The sequence below is a fragment of the Aptenodytes patagonicus genome, chromosome 6 (assembly GCF_965638725.1).
Source record: "Aptenodytes patagonicus chromosome 6, bAptPat1.pri.cur, whole genome shotgun sequence".
Classification (NCBI taxonomy): domain Eukaryota; kingdom Metazoa; phylum Chordata; class Aves; order Sphenisciformes; family Spheniscidae; genus Aptenodytes; species Aptenodytes patagonicus.
The window spans coordinates 19,240,598-19,258,239 of record NC_134954.1 but is presented as its reverse complement, the minus strand read 5'-3'; positions in this window follow the sequence as shown (position 1 = coordinate 19,258,239).

Sequence of the window (17,642 nt, the reverse complement as noted above, 5' to 3'; positions counted from 1 at the left end):
TGAGCCCTTTTCAGGACTTCATGGTCAGGGCTGATAATGTCTGATAAAGTCTGGAGAAAATCCATCTTACTGAGCACAGCCCCATTTGTATGGACTTGGGAGAAAGGGTGAGGTGTCCTCTAAAGAAATACTGCCCCAAGTCAGGCAGGTGGCTGCTGCTCCCACTTAAAGGAGTGCTTACAGATTACTGGGATATCCCTTAATGCATGTACACTGTTGATCTGAATGGGAAAGACACTATATGTAATGTCCCACCTTCTGTGCCCATGATACATGTTTCTGGGCTTATATTTCTGCCTTGAACTTTCTGGAGCCCAAAATGAAGGATCTTGCATCACAGCCTACACCTCCACCCACATCACCAGGGATGGGTCCCGGGGAGGTCACCCCATCACACCACACTGTCCCATAGGGACCTACCCTTCAAGTGGACTCATCAGCCTCAGATGCAGAGGACACACCATATCCTGTGCTGATTTACACCCTACGCAGTCTGGTCTGGCCCAGCATTGGCAGCTGGCACCTAATGAGGAGATAATATTTATAGGGATATAAATCAGGGAACCCCTTTCCAATGTAAATAGTACCAAAGCAATTTGACCCTAGGTACTAATTTCCTTTCTTAATCTGTAGCCTAATAGAGTGTTCTTGTAAAGTGCAGGTTTTCCTCAAAGGTGCTTTTTATCACACGCTTGATGGAGGTCGGTGGAATGATTGGTCATGAATCGTTGGCCTCACAGTAAGGGTAAATGTGATTAAGGTAATTAAGTTGTAGGCACTGTTACATATTAGAGATAGCTATAGATTTTTATTATCTGTTGTGTCAGGTTTAATTGGTGGCTATTAGTGTCTTGTCAAATCTGAAGATACACAAAGCTTTTTAATGGGAAATCTGATTGCACCTTGGGGCATTTTTTCTCCACAGTCAAGACTGCTTTTCTTCTCTCTCATGGGGAATACTTGTATTCATCAGTACTGCAGCAGCTCTTGATCAAAAAACAACCTTTAGTGGTCATTAGAAGACATTAGAAGGCCTAGGATGAATGGGCAGTGTGGACAGGGCAGTACATGGGGTATCAAGAAACTAGGGTTTATTATCTGTATTGCTAATTACCTGTGTTTGAACTTCTGATCATTTCTGCCTATTTTGACTGTAAATTCTTCAAGGCAAGAACAACTACACTATATTTGTACAGAGCTGAGCATATTGGCTCTGGTCTTATTTTTGGACCTGTTGGTCTTCCTATAACACAAATAATAACTATGGAATACTACCAGACACTGGGGATTTTTTAAAAAATTTATTTAAAAGTGAGGTCCAGATCCAGGCTTAGAGCAAGAATTTCTGGCCCAGTCACAGTTTAGAGAACGGGAAAGGGAATTGACAGATCAGTTAATTAACCATAGACTAGGCAAGATACACTGATGAATGACTATACCCTTGCTTTCAAAACACATTGAGAAGCTGCTGCTTCCAGCGGCGTGCGACATGGGCACCTTGTATTAACCTAGAGGGAGCGTCCCTAGTGCTGAACCACACAGCTCATCAGCTTCAAATAATATGCTAGATTTATCCTCTGCAAATTCTCATCCACATGTATAGATTCAGTTCAATATTGTTAAGCTTGTGAAATTTGATGGGCTCACAGCACGAGGTAGTTTAGCTGCTGCTATGTGAGATTCCCATCTATGTTCGGGTTTATTGAAAACGTTATGTCCCATCTGTTTCTAGATGCTCCTTTCATGTTCCTCATCTCTTCAGGCTCTCTTTTTCCAAAGAGTTTGCTTGATCCATGTGGAGTTAATAAGCGATTTTGGTGTGTGAGTATATGCGTAAGGACCAAGATGTCTTGTTTCATAAAAGTCTGTCATTGATTTATTCCTGCTTCTGCTGCCTTGCTTCCTGTTCATTTCTCCTCGCACTTTCAGAGCGAGGGACGCTGTTTACATTAAGGATGTTTCTTGTGTTTACAGATGGGGCAGCATTTGTAAATGATTCTGAAGAGTTATTGTTTCCAAGGAGTCTCTCCAGGCTTTCAAGAAGGGGTCTCACCACGTTAGTGCTTTGTGCTCACTGTTTGCTTTAAGCTTATTTTATTTGTCTTAAAAACGTGTCAGTGGGACTGGTCAGCTCCTGATGCCATTAGCCTCCCCACCATTTTCTGACGGCCGGGCAGCCAGGACACACATGGACATCAGCTCTAGCGGCATTTGTCTGCATGCGCAGTTCCACTCGCTTCTCCTTGTGTGTAATTGAGTGTGACACACAATCATGGGGGTTTATTTCAGAAAGCCATCTACCTCCTTTCTCTCCCCCATGTGTGATGAGTCCCTGTATCATAACTAGGAACACTGGAGTTTTATAATAACATTGCTTTTTCTTTCAGACAAAAAGCAAAACCACACTAGTTTTATGTTTTATCAGAATGTGTGGTTTGTCTTTTGAGTCCTACTTTAAAGACACATTTGTTGTTTTGGACATTTTCAAGTTAATTAAAAAGATAGTCGAGAATGAGAGTAGATGAGCCAGAGGCATGGCTCCTCATGGAAGTCCTTCTGCCACTCATGGTGGATTTTGTGCTTCTCTGGACATCTGAACCATAGAGAAACACTGGAAATATAAATACATTTATCAGCTAGATGTGCATGCACTTGTCATGGAAGCATGGACACCAATTTGAATTGACTACCATCCTTTTTATCCTGGGATGCGGGGGTATATATTTTCCCTAGCATCATGACATAGTTTTTGCATAGCCTAAAATAAAAAGCACATGTTGCATGAAGGCGAAGTGCACCGATATCTAAGCTATCAAAGACAAAGAGTGACCAAGCCAAATATCTTTGGCTAAATGAGGCAGGAATTCAAAGCTGAGTACTGCGTACGAATAAAATGCCAAATTCGTTGTCATTGCTTGCAGAAGTTTTTTATAAAAGAGGAGCGTCGTAGGCTGATCTCAGCAGGCAAATCTAGCCTGGAGGTTTGCTGAGCCAGCGAGACTTGCGAACACACATGGCAGCCGGCAGAAAGGAGCTGATAGCTTTTGGAAAATCGTGCCTAAGTGGGAGCATTTCTACGTCTTCTGAGACAGGTTTAAAGGGTGGCTACAAGTCAAGCGTTCAGCTCCTAGTTGTTGAATGTCTTTATTTAAATTGCACTGGATATAATTTCTTGGATGAGATGGAAAACCGAGGTCTTAACCTCCTGTTTTAGGGATTTTTTTTTTTTTTAATCCAATTTTGCATTTCATGATGTCCCAATGTTCTTGGTAAATTGCTGCCAATTATACTCAGTCAAATCCTGGGGGAGGGTTTTTTTAACCACTTCTTCTCCAAAGTAAATTCCCCTGGGAGAAATTGAACTCAGCAAAAATATTTGTCTAAACAAGCTTATTGGGAGAAGGTTTAAAACACATACTGCACTTGCTGGAGCGTCTCAGGCATGTGAGAGCTGTGGAAAGTAACTAAAATCACTAAATAGATATTTGAAACCTCACTTTTGGTAAAAACCACCCAATTCTGTAAGTGGAGGTATGTACAGAGAAACTGTTGCAACCTGAAGCACGGAGAAGTTACAGGGTTTCTGTTTAGAAAAGAATTTTGAATTATACACAGAAACCTTCATACAGTATGGGTTTAATATAGGTAATTCCAATTTTAAACATAATCCATGAGCCAAGTTATAGGTAGAGCTGCTGGTGCTGAAATGTTATACAGAGAAAGGTCTGAAAGAAGCTGATACTTCTGTGATAATGCAGCTTTGGATACTTGAGTATTCTTTCCATTTCTGTTTTCACTATGCTCCATTACCAGTAAAATATGCAAGTGTCATTCCAGTTTTACCGTTTTTAAAGTACTACTTGACCATTGTAGGAATCTTTTGGCAGGAAAAATATATCTTTCACAGGAAATTCTATAACTATCAAGATAAGTTTTAAAAATATTTTCTTTTTCAAAGAAATGTGAATCGAGCACTGCTCTGCAAACTGACACTCTAGATGAAGCAATGAGCCTGAGCTGCCTGAAAGCAAAGGGAAAAGGCTACAGCTCCTTAAGTTTTCTGTTATCTGAGCGCTTTTCCAAAAGGTATTTTAATTAATTGGTATTCTTGGAAATACCATTTTCTGGGTCAACACTGTAGGCTGATGCTGCCAAAAAGCCCCTCATTCTTCTGGGGAAAGTGGCAGTCCTGATGTGGAGATGTGCCTGATGGAAATGAGCCGTTATCCCCTCTTTGGTCTGACAGCAGCTACCTAGAAGTTACCGACCTTTGGTATTCAGTTAGAGCCGCAACGGATTTGACCAGGCGGTCCTTAGAGACTTGGTGTTTCAACCCCTTGACCGTCTATGCCTTGAGTTTTAATGTTATTCCTACAAGCACCTCCGATGTAAAGTACCTCTGATGTAAAGAGTAAGTTGGGTTCTCTCTAGGCCATTGTGGGAAATATTATCTTTCAAAGGAAGGGCAGCATTTACATCTTTAAAAAATGAATTCAAGATCAGAAGCAATGACTTCCAATACTATTTTTCTTCCAAGGTTTCAGTATCCTGAACCATCTGATCTCACCTAATAACGCTGCAGCACATCAACTGATCAGTCTTCTCCTCTTTGTTCCTAGGTAGCCTCCACTGAGACATTAAGCTGTATTTGCTTTGGGTAGGGTACCATGCTATGCCGATATTGTTTTGTGGGGGACAATTTTCTGATGTTTGATTGCCTTGGGTAAGACATTTTTGGTGAATCATTATACCGAAATGCAAAGAAGGTAACTTGAGAAAGATGCTTATGTTTCTATAGCACTTTGCAGCAGATGTCTCCTATTTACTGCTTTATTTTATTGCTTAATGACTGGATCTCGAGTAATTGAACAATTTGACAGATATTTATTTGTAAAACGTGATTCATTTAGTCAGACATTGTGAAACAGTTTCATGCCAGTTCTAGAGATTTTGGTAGAACTTTCTAAAGATGCAAACATTCAAGTAAATTGCTCATGTCAATAGCACATCCACTTTTTACTGTTCTTTACTGCACACAAATATTTGAGTTGACAAAAAAGCGCTGGTGAACAGACTACAGGGACTTCTGAACTTTAATCAACCACAAGCACTGGCAGGGTTCAGAAGTAATTTCCTAACTATGAATCACCTGCAGACAATGAATCACATACTGGAGAAGATTGCCAAATAAAACAAGCCATCATGTATAGCTTGCATTGACTGGACTATGGAAAGGCCTTTGATTCACCTAGCTGAAAGAGAAGCTGTGATGAAAGCACTGAAATAAAGGCATAAAAGAATGTAGGAATCCCAAACCACATCTGCTAGCAGTGAATGGCGACATTTAAGTTCGACAAGGAAGATAAAAGAAAGCGAGACTAAGCAAAATAGCAGGCAAGGAGACACTATCTTTCTGGAAAAGACTTGCCTGGAGAAGAACTTCACAAAGCATTTCTGGGAAGAAGACCTTAGCTTAACTTCAACCATATGTGCGAGCTCAGGTTTCGACTCCGATGGAGCAGTTGTCTTTTCTGAAATGGCCAATGAGCTCCGGGTGATTTTTAGGGGAACTGAAACGTGGGCATTGCAGGGAAGACAAATGGTAGGCGAAGGCTGAGCAGGGAAGGCGCTTTCCCAGAGGTCTGTCTGGTGCTCCCTGAGGTGAACAGAAAGCTTCTCCAGGGATTTCGCAGGCCAAACTCCTTGTGCTGAAGAATAGGAGTCAGATTTCCATCTCTAACACAAAGGGGCCAAGAATTTGGGTGCTAACAAAAAAAAAGGATGGGATCTTGTATAACATTTTTCAGAGACAACGCTGAATAAAGGGATAGTGAAATAGGAGAAGAAACCGAAACTTCCTGGAGACTGTAAAGAAACATACATAAGAGTAAGTCCTACCGCAAGGAAAACAAATAGAAGAAGGAATAAAATTTACATTTTTAAATATTTTATTTCTTATGAGAGGTATTTGGTCATGCTCTCCCAAGCAGTGAGACAATAGCTGGTAAAGCAGTGACAGCGGAAGCGAAAAAGCCCTGCAATTATCTAGACTTTGATGATTTCCTCTGTTTGTGCCAGTATTCAATAAACCCTCAAATTGCATGCTGTAGCAGGAGAGTGAATTTACTGCAGCCAAAATCATATGAGTGCAATGAATCAAGACAGCCTTTCTGCACTGCTCAGGTCTGGCTCATGTATTACACTCCACACACTAACATATACTCTGTTTCTTATACTTTGCATAGCTGAAAAAAAAGGTAAAGCAGAATTTCAAAATCGCTATAATAGCTACCAGCTAGTGGAGAAAAACTTGCTGCCGGCACAAGGAGGTCATCACTGGTACCTCTGCCCAGCAAGACCTGGTTTAGCTCCTGCTTGTTTCTTGGCTACTCAAACAGACAATAATGAGGTAGAAATTTGAATTTGCTCCCCAACCCCAGCCCAGCAAGGAACTGCGGTAGCCTAGCACTTGGGTATTGGGCTGTAAAGAGTCTTCTTACTGGGGACTTTGCAATTGCCCAGAGTTACTTCCAATTGGCGACGGGCCCTTTTCTTTAATTTGTTTTGAAGAAAGTCTGGTCTGACCTGGAGAAGCAACCGTGAGCACTTCCCTGAGCAGCCACGAGAGAGCACCCGGCAATTAGGGCTGGGAGGGCTTTGCACTGCTCTGTGAAGGAAAATAAATCACCGACAATGTTACGAGAAACCCTTCGCAGGATTCCCTCCTCGCCTTACACTCTTTAAACAAAATTGCAGTCAGGAATGCAAGCCAGGGTTAACTAAACCCTCGCTACTTGTTTTGAGTTGCAAGTTGCTGTGAGGTTTAGCCGTGGATTGGTGCATCGGGGCGGTAGCTGTGACATATTGCCCCGGTGCAGGGGAAGAGGGAGTTTGTCCCCCTGCTTATGATATTCTTGTTCAAAGCCAAAGGCTGCCTAATGACTGCTGGCAACGTCGACAGCCATTTAGCGGCGGCTAGCTCTTTACCTAAGTTGTCCATTTTCCTGTGTGCTGAATAATACTCAGGCATCGGCTGATCAAAGAGCCTGCCCATGAAATGCAGCTGAAATAAGTTTTCCACACTTTATTTCTCACATGTTAGATACATTGATACAGACAAGAAATGTTGTGCGTACAAGCAGGCGCGGGGAGGGTGTCTGTGGGGAGGCAGGGGCAGCCTGTCCATTGCCCGCCACCATCCCCGCTGGGGCACCGTTTCAGATGCTCACGTGGAGAATTGCAGCACCCCCAGCAGGCATTAAAGCCTCAGTTAAGGTTTTACCTTTATTTTCAAAGAGCTCATGCCAGTTTTTACTGTAAGGTTTGGGGTGAGCTTTAAAAAGAAGACATAAAAACAATAAGTAATGGAAAATCATTTACATAGAGGCTTCATGTTCCTGGACAGTGCTTTCAAACGTGCTGGATAATATTAAAAAAAATGCAGAAATCTCTGCTCCTAAAACCTCAGATCACGTATGAATCATGTAGTTCACAAGGTACATATTTACTTGTGTGGTCACTGGGGTACATATTTTTGCAGGCATGTAAGAGCGGCTCTTGCGCTGCAGCGCAGGCACAGGTCCGAGGCAGCATGCCTGGCCAAGAGCTGTGATCTCCGAGGCTCAATCCTGTCCTGCTGCCGCTGCCAGAGCTGCTGGTGACTTGCACACCTCTGGAAGCGTGCCCTAGCTGTGCTGCAGTGAGGCTGGGGTTGGTGTCCTCCCCGGTGGGCAGGGGCACGGGCAATTCCCTGCATGGCAGAGTAAATACCCTCAGCAAAAGTGCTTTGGCTCTTTGGTTTCAACAGTGGGGTGTCTCTGAGTCAGGGCTCCATCCCTTGCAGGAGAGACTTCTTGCTCCCAGGACTGGGTTTGGGAAAGCTTTCTGTTGGGAGGAGGTGGGAAAAGGTGCCTAGAGCTGAAAAGTTTGTAAAGGGAATTTGATGCTTTGCCCCATGTCCTCAAAGGCACCTAGCTCCCAGCGAGGAGCCTCTGGCAACACCAGCCCCACTCCCTGGTACTGTTGAGTTGGAACCTTTCAACAGGGATAAAAAAACATTTTTAAAAACAACAAAGTAATTAAACACCAATACAGCCCTGTGTGCTTTTTTTTATTTGGCTGACCCTTGCAGAGACGCTCTGGCTCCAGCCATTCAAGCAGTTTCCTATGCCTTGACTTCAAAACCAACCAGCAACAACCACCAGCTCTGCCACGCGTTGGCCTGCGCCGACGCCGGCGCAGGAGCCACACACCCCCCGGGTGCAGGCGTGTGGACCCCCACACCTTTTACCCAGGGGTAATTTGAAGGCATCTCTTTATTCCCAGGGTTAATCACAGCCATTGCGGTTGCCACCATCCCTTTGGTGAGCAATAAACACTATCTCCAAATTGCGTAAGTATATATGCAATTATATGCAATACTTACATATAAATACTTATGATTATATGCAATAATTTTATATATAAGTATTGTAAGAATATAAAATCAGGGAGGAGTGAAAAGTAGCAAAATGGGCAAAGCTGTGTTTGAAACCACGTCAAGTCCAGGATTATTTCCAGTCCTGCCTTTGGGAACATCAGCCCCTAATTTGGCTGATGCTTTCTTCAGGTTACCGTGCGGAGTAATACCGCTAATTAAGTCTATACTTAAATATTAAAGAAAGGATAAGAAGACAAAATCTTGCTTAATACTTAATATATACTTAATATTTAATACTTAATAAAAAGGTTTATGTACATATATTCAACTGGCAGAGATCAGACAGTTGGTTCAATACCAGATGCCACAAAGTGTACCAGAAGGTGCTTTGAAGGACTCCCATAGTGTTCAGTGAAGAAGGGAAAAAAAAAAAAAAATCTCCAAGTGAAGTACATAATGGGTCTATTTCTCTAAATAAATTTGGGTTTATTGACGGACAATAACAAACTCTGTGTGGTGATGCCGCAGGGAAAGCAGTGCCAAGCGGCCAGTGCTCACATCAGATTTTCACAATTTCTCGCTCTGTTCATTTGATCATCCTAAAATGTTTTCAGAAGTTAAAATTATTCCTTCTGATATATCTTGTACCCAGTAAATGCTGTTTATATCAACGGCAAACAAATCTTAACTGAATCTATACAACTAATGTCTAAGTTCAGAGAACAAAAATAATCATTCCAAAAAGTGTTTAAGGTGAAATCAAGCTAGGATTGCAAAAGGCTGGTGGAAAACATATTTTGCTGGTGTGGGCTGACAGTCAGGCTGCTAAAGACACCTTCTGGATCTGTTTTAGGAATTGCTTATTAACCACTTCAATAATAAACAGAGAGATTAAAAGCATGTAATAAAAGAAAATCCAGTGGATATTTCACTTGATATCCTCAAGCACAACACACTTATTTCATTCAAAAATTCTCTGTTGACTCTGTAACGTGATTCAATGTTTACTTCAGTTAATGATTTTTAGGGATCTTTCATTGGCCTTTTAATGCTATAAACGCAGTGAAGATTTGTGCGACATATAAGGGTTCGGTTTGCTTTTGCAATGTAAACAATATCAAAGGAATTTAAATTATTATTTAATCTTCACCAACGAGTTTCTGGACGGCCATACACACCGAAAGTGCTGTACCATAAAGTAGTAATGAAACGTAGCTATGGGCCTGATGCTTCAAAGCGAGTGAAAGGTTTTACTCCCACATGTGGCTTCACTTGTGTGCTTCGGTGTCAGCAGGAATGGCCCCAAAGGTGGGTGCTGCTCTTGGAGGGTGCTGAGCAATGAATTACTTCAGGGCTCTTCTGTAGCAGACACTGACTACTAAGTGGTTGCTAGCTCAGCGTCTAAAGTGTGGGTTTAGCAGTAAATATGCCTATTCCAACTTTCCTTCTGAGGCAAATGTCATGGAGTATTTAACATTTGCTTTAATTGCATTTTAACCCTTTCTTAAAGTCATGTGAAGCTGGGGACTCTGGCTGCTGGGGAGAGATTAACGAGGAAAGTGCTCACGTGTAGTTTGGAGAACTCGCCCAACTCTGCAGAGACCAGAGGCTTAACAAGAAACAGTTGGTCCTTAAAAAGGTTCTCATTTCTGCTCTGAGCTAAAAATTACTTCTCACGGCTGAATTTCCAAGCAAGTGAATAAAATGCAAGGGTAGTTAGTTATTTCTTCAGTCTTAAGAAAATAAGTTAGAGTGGATCCTTGCAGTTTGCAGATACTTAATGGTTCCAGAATTGTTTTAAGATACAATTGTTAGCATGTTTAAAAAAGAAAAAAAGATCTTTCAAGAGCTCATTTCCCAGAACATTACCAGCCAACAGCCCTAATGGGCTCACACCACACAGCAATTGTTGGCTAATACTATGTGCTTTGCGGAAAAAAAAAAAAAAGCAGCAGCAAACTGTTATATGTTTTTTGCTGAGATATATTTAGAGAGCTTTCTTATTGTTAAGAGTTTTAGGAACAATAATCAGTGGTATGTCATTCTGGTATTGTTAGTAAAGTCCTTTCTATTGAATTTTCAAGATGTTGTAAAGTGAGATTATGTGAGTAGCACCTCTGGACACTTTTTCCCATCATTGTGTTGGTATCAATCGCTGACTTCCACTGTTTCTCCTGGTATTAAATGAAAATGTTGTTTCCCACTACGCTGATTGGAGGCTGTATAATGCATGACATAACTGATAACCCTACTGAGATTATGCATTGTAGGATTCGAACTGCGCGAGAAATTTGGACAACAAAGTAGGTGGCCACTTGGACTGGGAGACAAAGTTTAAAAGAAAATGTACCAGATCATTGTTTCAGCTGAAACGACAAAACATTAAAAATGAATAATTTACGAGGCTGGTTCCTCAGGTTTTGGAAAAAATGCTTTTTTCCCCCTTGTTTTTCTGTAGGGAGAGTAGCTAGAATATATTTTCCAAGGGCAAAGTGTGGCCCTAAGACACCCCAGCCTCGCTTACCCCCAGTAGAGCTGTATTAGAGCAGAAACCCACACCCTGCTGAGATTCCTGACATTTTCCAAAGAGGAAATATTAAAAATTCAGTGGCAGAGTAGAGGAGGAGGAAGTTATGCTTTGGAACTAGCGGTGAGCTGAGGAAGCCAGTTTTTTCAACTCTGTAATAAAAAAAAGTGAAAATAATGAGAGGCTTTGAGCTAGCTTCTGTATTACACACACCACCAGTATCTGAGCAATGTAAAGAGCGACATAGGGAGTTCTCTTATAGAAGTTTTTGGCTGGTGCCATTTCTATTACACCATGTCAGGTGGTTTTGGTTTTGCACTGGTGCTTCAGAGGGGGTTTTTTTGGGGGGGGAGTGGCTGACCTGGTCCAACATCGCTGTGCCATCCTGCTGATTACCCATGCATGCTTCTTCTCCCCCAGCACCATGCCAAATTTAGGCTGGTTCAAGATTTTTGTTGTTTTTTTTTTTTTTATTGACTCCAGTCCCTGTTCCTGCTCTCCTTAGTTCTTCACACAGTGACTTTCTTTCCAACTTTGCTCCTTCCTAAGCTGATAGAGGGTGGCATATGCAGAGCTTGGCTTATGACCGACACAAGTGGGAAGGAGACATCACTATAGCTTCCCACCCCTTGTCCTTCCTTACAAGCAGCAAAGAAAAGCAAGGAGGAAATCCATTTACAAGTCATGCTCCTGCCCTTCAGCATCTCTCACCCTGGTTTGCACACTCAGCCACGACAGGGGCAAATTCAGACCTGATTCTGGCGTTCCTCAGCTGACGGGGTGTTAGGTCGAAAAACTAGTTCTTGATCTCCCGTTCAAAGTTTTTACGGACGAGTGTAAAGCTGGAGTGAGTTGCTCCATGCAGTGGTTAAGGTTTTAATAGCTCTTAAGTAATAAAAACAGCAGTTCTGCTTCCAAAAAGAGTACCAGGGAATCAAGTCTAAATGTAATAAAGGTCTTTACTCTGTTACAGTGGATTGCAAAGTGTTTTGTGGCTTGTGGTTACACAGAGCAGAGGGTCTGTGGATCCTTCTGAACTAAAGTTCTATTACACAGTTGTGATTGCAGCCGACTGGACTTCACATCTCTGGGAGTCCCCTCCTGAGAAAGGGAAGGCACATGCCATGTTGGTCCAAAGGTGGCAAAGCTTATCCTCCTTTAAGACATGAGCCAGGAGAGGCTGGGTGCTAGAAAAGATCCCTGGCCATGCTCAGACTACAGATGAATTCGAGACAAGACACATCAGGTAGGTGCCCAACAGGCCTAGCAGCAGCAGAGGAAAGGGGACAGACTTTTTAGTAGGGCCTATTGTGATAGGACAAGGGGTAATGGTTTTAAACTAAAAGAGGGTAGATTTAGACTAGATAGAAGGAAGAAATTTTTTACGCTGAGGGTGGTGAAACCCTGGCACAGGTTACCCAGAGAGGTGGTGGATGCCCCATCCCTGGAAACATTCAAGGTCAGGCTGGACAGGGCTTTGAGCAACCTGATCTAGTTGAAGATGTCCCTGCCCACGGCAAGGGGGTTGGACTAGATGACCTTTAGAGGTCCCTTCCAACCCAAACTATTCTATGATTCTGAACATGAGCCGGCAGTGTGCCCAGGTAGCCAAGAAGGCCAATGGCATCCTGGCCTGTATCAGAAATAGTGTGGCCAGCAGGAGGAGGGAAGTGATCGTGCCCCTGTACTCGGCACTGGTGAGGCCGCACCTCGAATACTGTGTTCAGTTTTGGGCCCCTCACTACAAGAAGGACATCGAGGTGCTGGAGCGTGTCCAGAGAAGGGCAACGAGGCTGGTGAGGGGTCTGGAGAACAAGTCTTATGAGGAGCGGCTGAGGGAACTGGGGTTGTTTAGCCTGGAGAAAAGGAGGCTGAGGGGAGACCTCATCGCTCTCTACAACTACCTGAAAGGAGGTTGTAGCGAGGTGGGTGTCGGTCTCTTCTCCCAAGTAACTAGCAATAGGACGAGAGGAAATGGCCTCAAGTTGCGGCAGGGGAGGTTTAGATTGGATGTAAGGAAAAATGTCTTTACTGAAAGAGTGGTGAAACATTGGAACAGGCTGCCCAGGGAAGTGGTGGAGTCCCCATCCCTGGAGGTATTTAAAAGACGAGTAGATGAGGCACTTAGGGACATGGTTTAGTGGGCATGGTGGTGTTGGGTTGACGGTTGGACTCGATGATCTTAGAGGTCTTTTCCAACCTCAATGATTCTATGATTCTATGATTCTATGATTCTATGAATTCTATGAATGAGTTGGGTACAGTAAAACACCCGGTTCCACAATTAGAAAGTTCTAAATGATTAAAATGTTTGTAAGAATCAGTTTTGAATGAAGACCATTAGTCTCTGACCTCCAACATTTCGCTTTCATTTTGATCATGGATGACCTGAAACTGTGTCCGTTGCTGGGATTTTTACTCAAATCCTCTGAAATTCAGGAGGGGTTGAATGCTTAAATTCACCTCCACATCTCAGCTCATGCTTTTTTTTTTTTTTTTCCTTCTTCTCTATTCTAGTGTGTTAGCACTTCAGAAGAAAAAACTCTTTATTTCGGGAGTGGAGAAAGACCTGTGAACAAGACAAGAGCGAGCATCCTTGGGAGGATGCTGATGCTGTGGATGGTGTTACATGGGCAGAGGATGCAGCTCACCACCTTTGTCTCCTGTGGTGTTAACTTTAATGCAGGAGACCATGCAGTGAGCTGCCAGCTGAGTACCCTGAGCTGTCATATCCACCGTTACTAAAAACTCTCACTCCACTTGTTAACTTTTTCCAGGTGATTTTCTAGCAGGAGTTTCCCCACCAGCCGCCCTTGGGAAGAGAGACGGGCCGGTGCGAGGGTGGGCGCTGGCCTGGACAAAGAGGCTGCTTTGCTAAATGACAACGTTACACCGCTGCATACCTCAACCCAATTAGCGTGGGGCTGCCTGGACCTTAATTGGGCCTGACACGCGCCTGTTGAAAGAGATTCCCCAGGAATTAAAGCGCTACTTCTCTAGTTTGAGTTGGCTGGTGATGCGAAACATGACACGATTTTTGAGAATTTTCTGCACTTACCATGAAACAAATATGCCACAGGTATCAAGCAGGCTTTGTTTTGGGGCTATAATCATATTACAAATTGAACACTTCCACATGTGCGTGCTGGCACATCTACCCTCGGCTATCTCACATGTATCTGCCCCAAGGTACAGATGCTGAGGTCTTGACATAGCATAATATAGATCTAAATATATTTTCCAGATTGCCTTAGCACATGCTAATGAAAATGAGGAGTAAAGACCTGGAAGAAGCAGATGTTTAAAATTTTCTTCAATCCTAGAAAATCAACTTCTTAATTACTGATAATTTAAGCGTCAAAATGACCACTAACCCTTTTCTCCTACTAGACCCTCCCACGCTGGGAGGCCTGCTTTAAGACTCTCGGGCAAAACTTTTTCTTAGAAGTGTAGCATTTCATCACATTTCTTTAGCCTTTCTGGAATTAATTAGTATTAAAATAAAGCAGGAAAAAGGAGGGTGCTTTCTGGAGGTGCCTTCTTTCAGACCCTCCACTCAGACAGACGGAGCAGATACTGCTAAAGCTCCTACCCAGCACGTTATATGAGACTACTTTTATATTTCCACAGCACCTTTCATAATAAAAGGTTCCCCAAACTTCCCCAAATGGATTTATAGACATAAATAGCTTCAACTGCCATTGAAATATGGATGCTCCTGGATCAAAAAAAGGGGCTCTGCTTCCAGCACACGGTGGCAAAGGGATCTGTGTTCGGTCTGGTTTATGGTCATACCCAGGGGGGCAACTGGTCCCAAGCAAAATTTAGGCGGTAGTTTTGGGAAAAAGGCTTCAGTCTTGCAAGACGTACCACGAGTTCCTGAATCACTGTGTGGCAGTGGGGCCTTTTTTCAGGGATTACTTAAATGTTAGTCTGATTAAAATCTAAATTCCAGGAAAACAGTAAATTTTGCTGAAAATTATTTTCCTCTAGCAGCAAATGAATCTGATTTGGGGAAAAAAAAATAAAGGAAAAGAAAAGGAATACAGTATTTTTTTTTTACTTTTTATTTGATGTTCTCCCCTTAACCCTCTCCCCAGACTTCATTAAGTGACTCTGAATTGTAAAGCTGAGCCTTTCCTAAAGTTGGCATTATTTTCTGTATAGAAACAAAAGATGATTTAATCGGGCTATTGGAAGCCACAGGCTAGGTAAACTCACAAACCTACACAGCCGTTCAATGGGATGGGAAAGAGGATGATTTTGGCCAGGCTGCAGAATACATTTTTCTTATAACTGGAGTCCTGGCAAGGTACGTGGTCTTTGACATGGAGAAAGGGTCTTCTGTTTGGGGCTAGATCCCTCTGTTTTGTTTAAATCATTACTGGAAGCATCTTTAAAATGAACTAGCTTTTCCATGCCACTATATGACTGACCAGCAAAACCACAAATGAGACTTAATATAGCTGGAAGGTAGCAGAGTGTGGCGAAACAATCCAGGAGTTCGCAGCAATTCTCTGTACGTCTGAGCAAGAGGGACCTGACAGAAAGTTTTAAAGTTCAAGACACGCAATGGGCCAAACTGAGTCACTGAGCAAAAGCAGCTTCGCAAATGTTTTTATAATAACTTCCCCTCCCATTACTCTGCAAATGTGGCTATTAATGCAGTAAAACAACAGGGCTGATAAGGGAACAGTGACTTGGACCCGCAGTGGTACTGAGGATCTGGGCCAGGGTGAAATATTGATTAATCATCTTGTCATGCTGGTGCTTTGTTAGATTCTGTAGATAGGAATTGAGGTGGTAATATGCAGCTCCTTCATCTAGTAAGGCTGCTATATCACATGGGAATGATTCCTTGACTTATGGAAAACTACTACAGTGGGGTGAACAGTAGAATGATGCTGAAATAAGCTGAAAGTTTTTTTTCAAAAAGTATTGAAATTATTTTTTTCTAAAAAAAATGACTGTAGCAGAAAGCCAAAAACATTGGTCCTCGCTTAGCAATCTGTTTGCATCTGGACAAGTGCATCTGTGTGGTCCATCGGGGATGGTATGACACAAACACAAAAATTACCCAGTTTTCTTTGTTTATTTGGGGGATGAGATGGCTAATCAAATCTGGGTTTGCTTTTCAGCTATTCCTCTGGGTGAATAACTGCCATTGAGAAAAGGCAATGAAAATCAAGGTCATGGTAAGGTATCTACATGGAGTTGAAGGACCCCTTGTGATATGTTTCGTCCCTTCTGCTCATCGCACCCTGTAGGCAGTGCTGCTGAGTGGGATACTTTGACAGGAAAATACAAAGCTCAAGGCTCTCAATGGGAACATCAGCCTGGGGATTTGATGAGGTGGTGGCAGCCGCTCCCTGATGGTCAATAGACCTGGTTATGCACTGGTTAAACTAACCCTACGCCTCAGCTCAAGGAGTCCTTTCCCTGACAGTTATATGATGGGAGTGTGCTACTGTAACCCAGAACATTAAACCAAGGAGAAACTGTCCCACCCTCTCTCCACCTCCCAAAACCCCTTTCATCTAGGGCAGGTGAGGGCAGAGCTGATAAGAACTGTCATTGCATCAAATTAAAGGGGAAAACGATCTGGAAAGTTGTTTGCAGATAAAACTTGACTTGATTAATCTGTTTGTTCTCTTTATTTGGCAGAAACCTAAACCCAAGTTTCACGGTGACTTTAACTGCACTAAAAATAATAGCCTATTTATGCAATTATCTGCATGTACCTGACCATTGGCTCAGGCCAATGAAGTGGGCACAAGAACATGCACACAGGCTTTTTTTTTCCTTTTCCAGGTGTGGTTTAGGCTTCCTGCATGAAAACCACTGGCCTGTAGGTCTCAGCTTGCCATCAACCTATGCATGAATCTCAGGAGCTGTAAGAGCAAACCAAAGGCAACTCACACCTGTCCTTGCTGGGTTTGGATTCAGCCCTGTTGATGCCCCTGTTGCTATGTGATGGTTATAAAACAAGTCAAACTGTAGCTGGGCTGATGATAAGAATGACGCATATAGGGTATTCTGAAATGTAACTTAAGGATCTGGTGAGCTATGAGAAGTCTTCGCGTACTGAAACAGGCTGAGAGAGGAGCACCCCTTGCCTTTGGCCTGGAGACAAGGCTTCCATCTTTGGAGATACTTTTGGCTTCAGTGGAGCCAGAGTGAACCAAACCTCCCACAACCCATATTTCCTAAATGCACCTTTCCCACAGGGGCGGTGCTGCATTTAACATGCAGTTTGTTACTAACTGTGCTGGGTTACTGATACCCAGCGCTGCGCTCCCTCATTGCTTGTTCATGCCAGCTCATTTGCATCTGGTGATAGCAATCCTTGGTCCCACTGCGCAAAAAGACTCCACAGTGTGTCACACTCTTTCAAGCCACCTAAATGTGAAGGACAGCCTTGTGCAGTAGCTGCAAAGACCAAGCTTGGCCAGGGGTGGCAGGCAGGGACATCCCCATGGTTCCCTTTGGAGCTGTCTCAGCCCTCTTCTCTCTGCTGATGGGAAGAGCAGGAAAATGTGCATTGCCTGGGCCAACGCTAGCTTTTCCTGGACATCCCACCTCCCACCGCTCTGCAGCTTGTCCAGAAGAAGCAGGGCATTGGACCTGATTTCAAATGATAAGCTCAAACTAAAATTTTTTTTTCCTTTTAGACCCTAAAGGCTCATTTCATGCAGT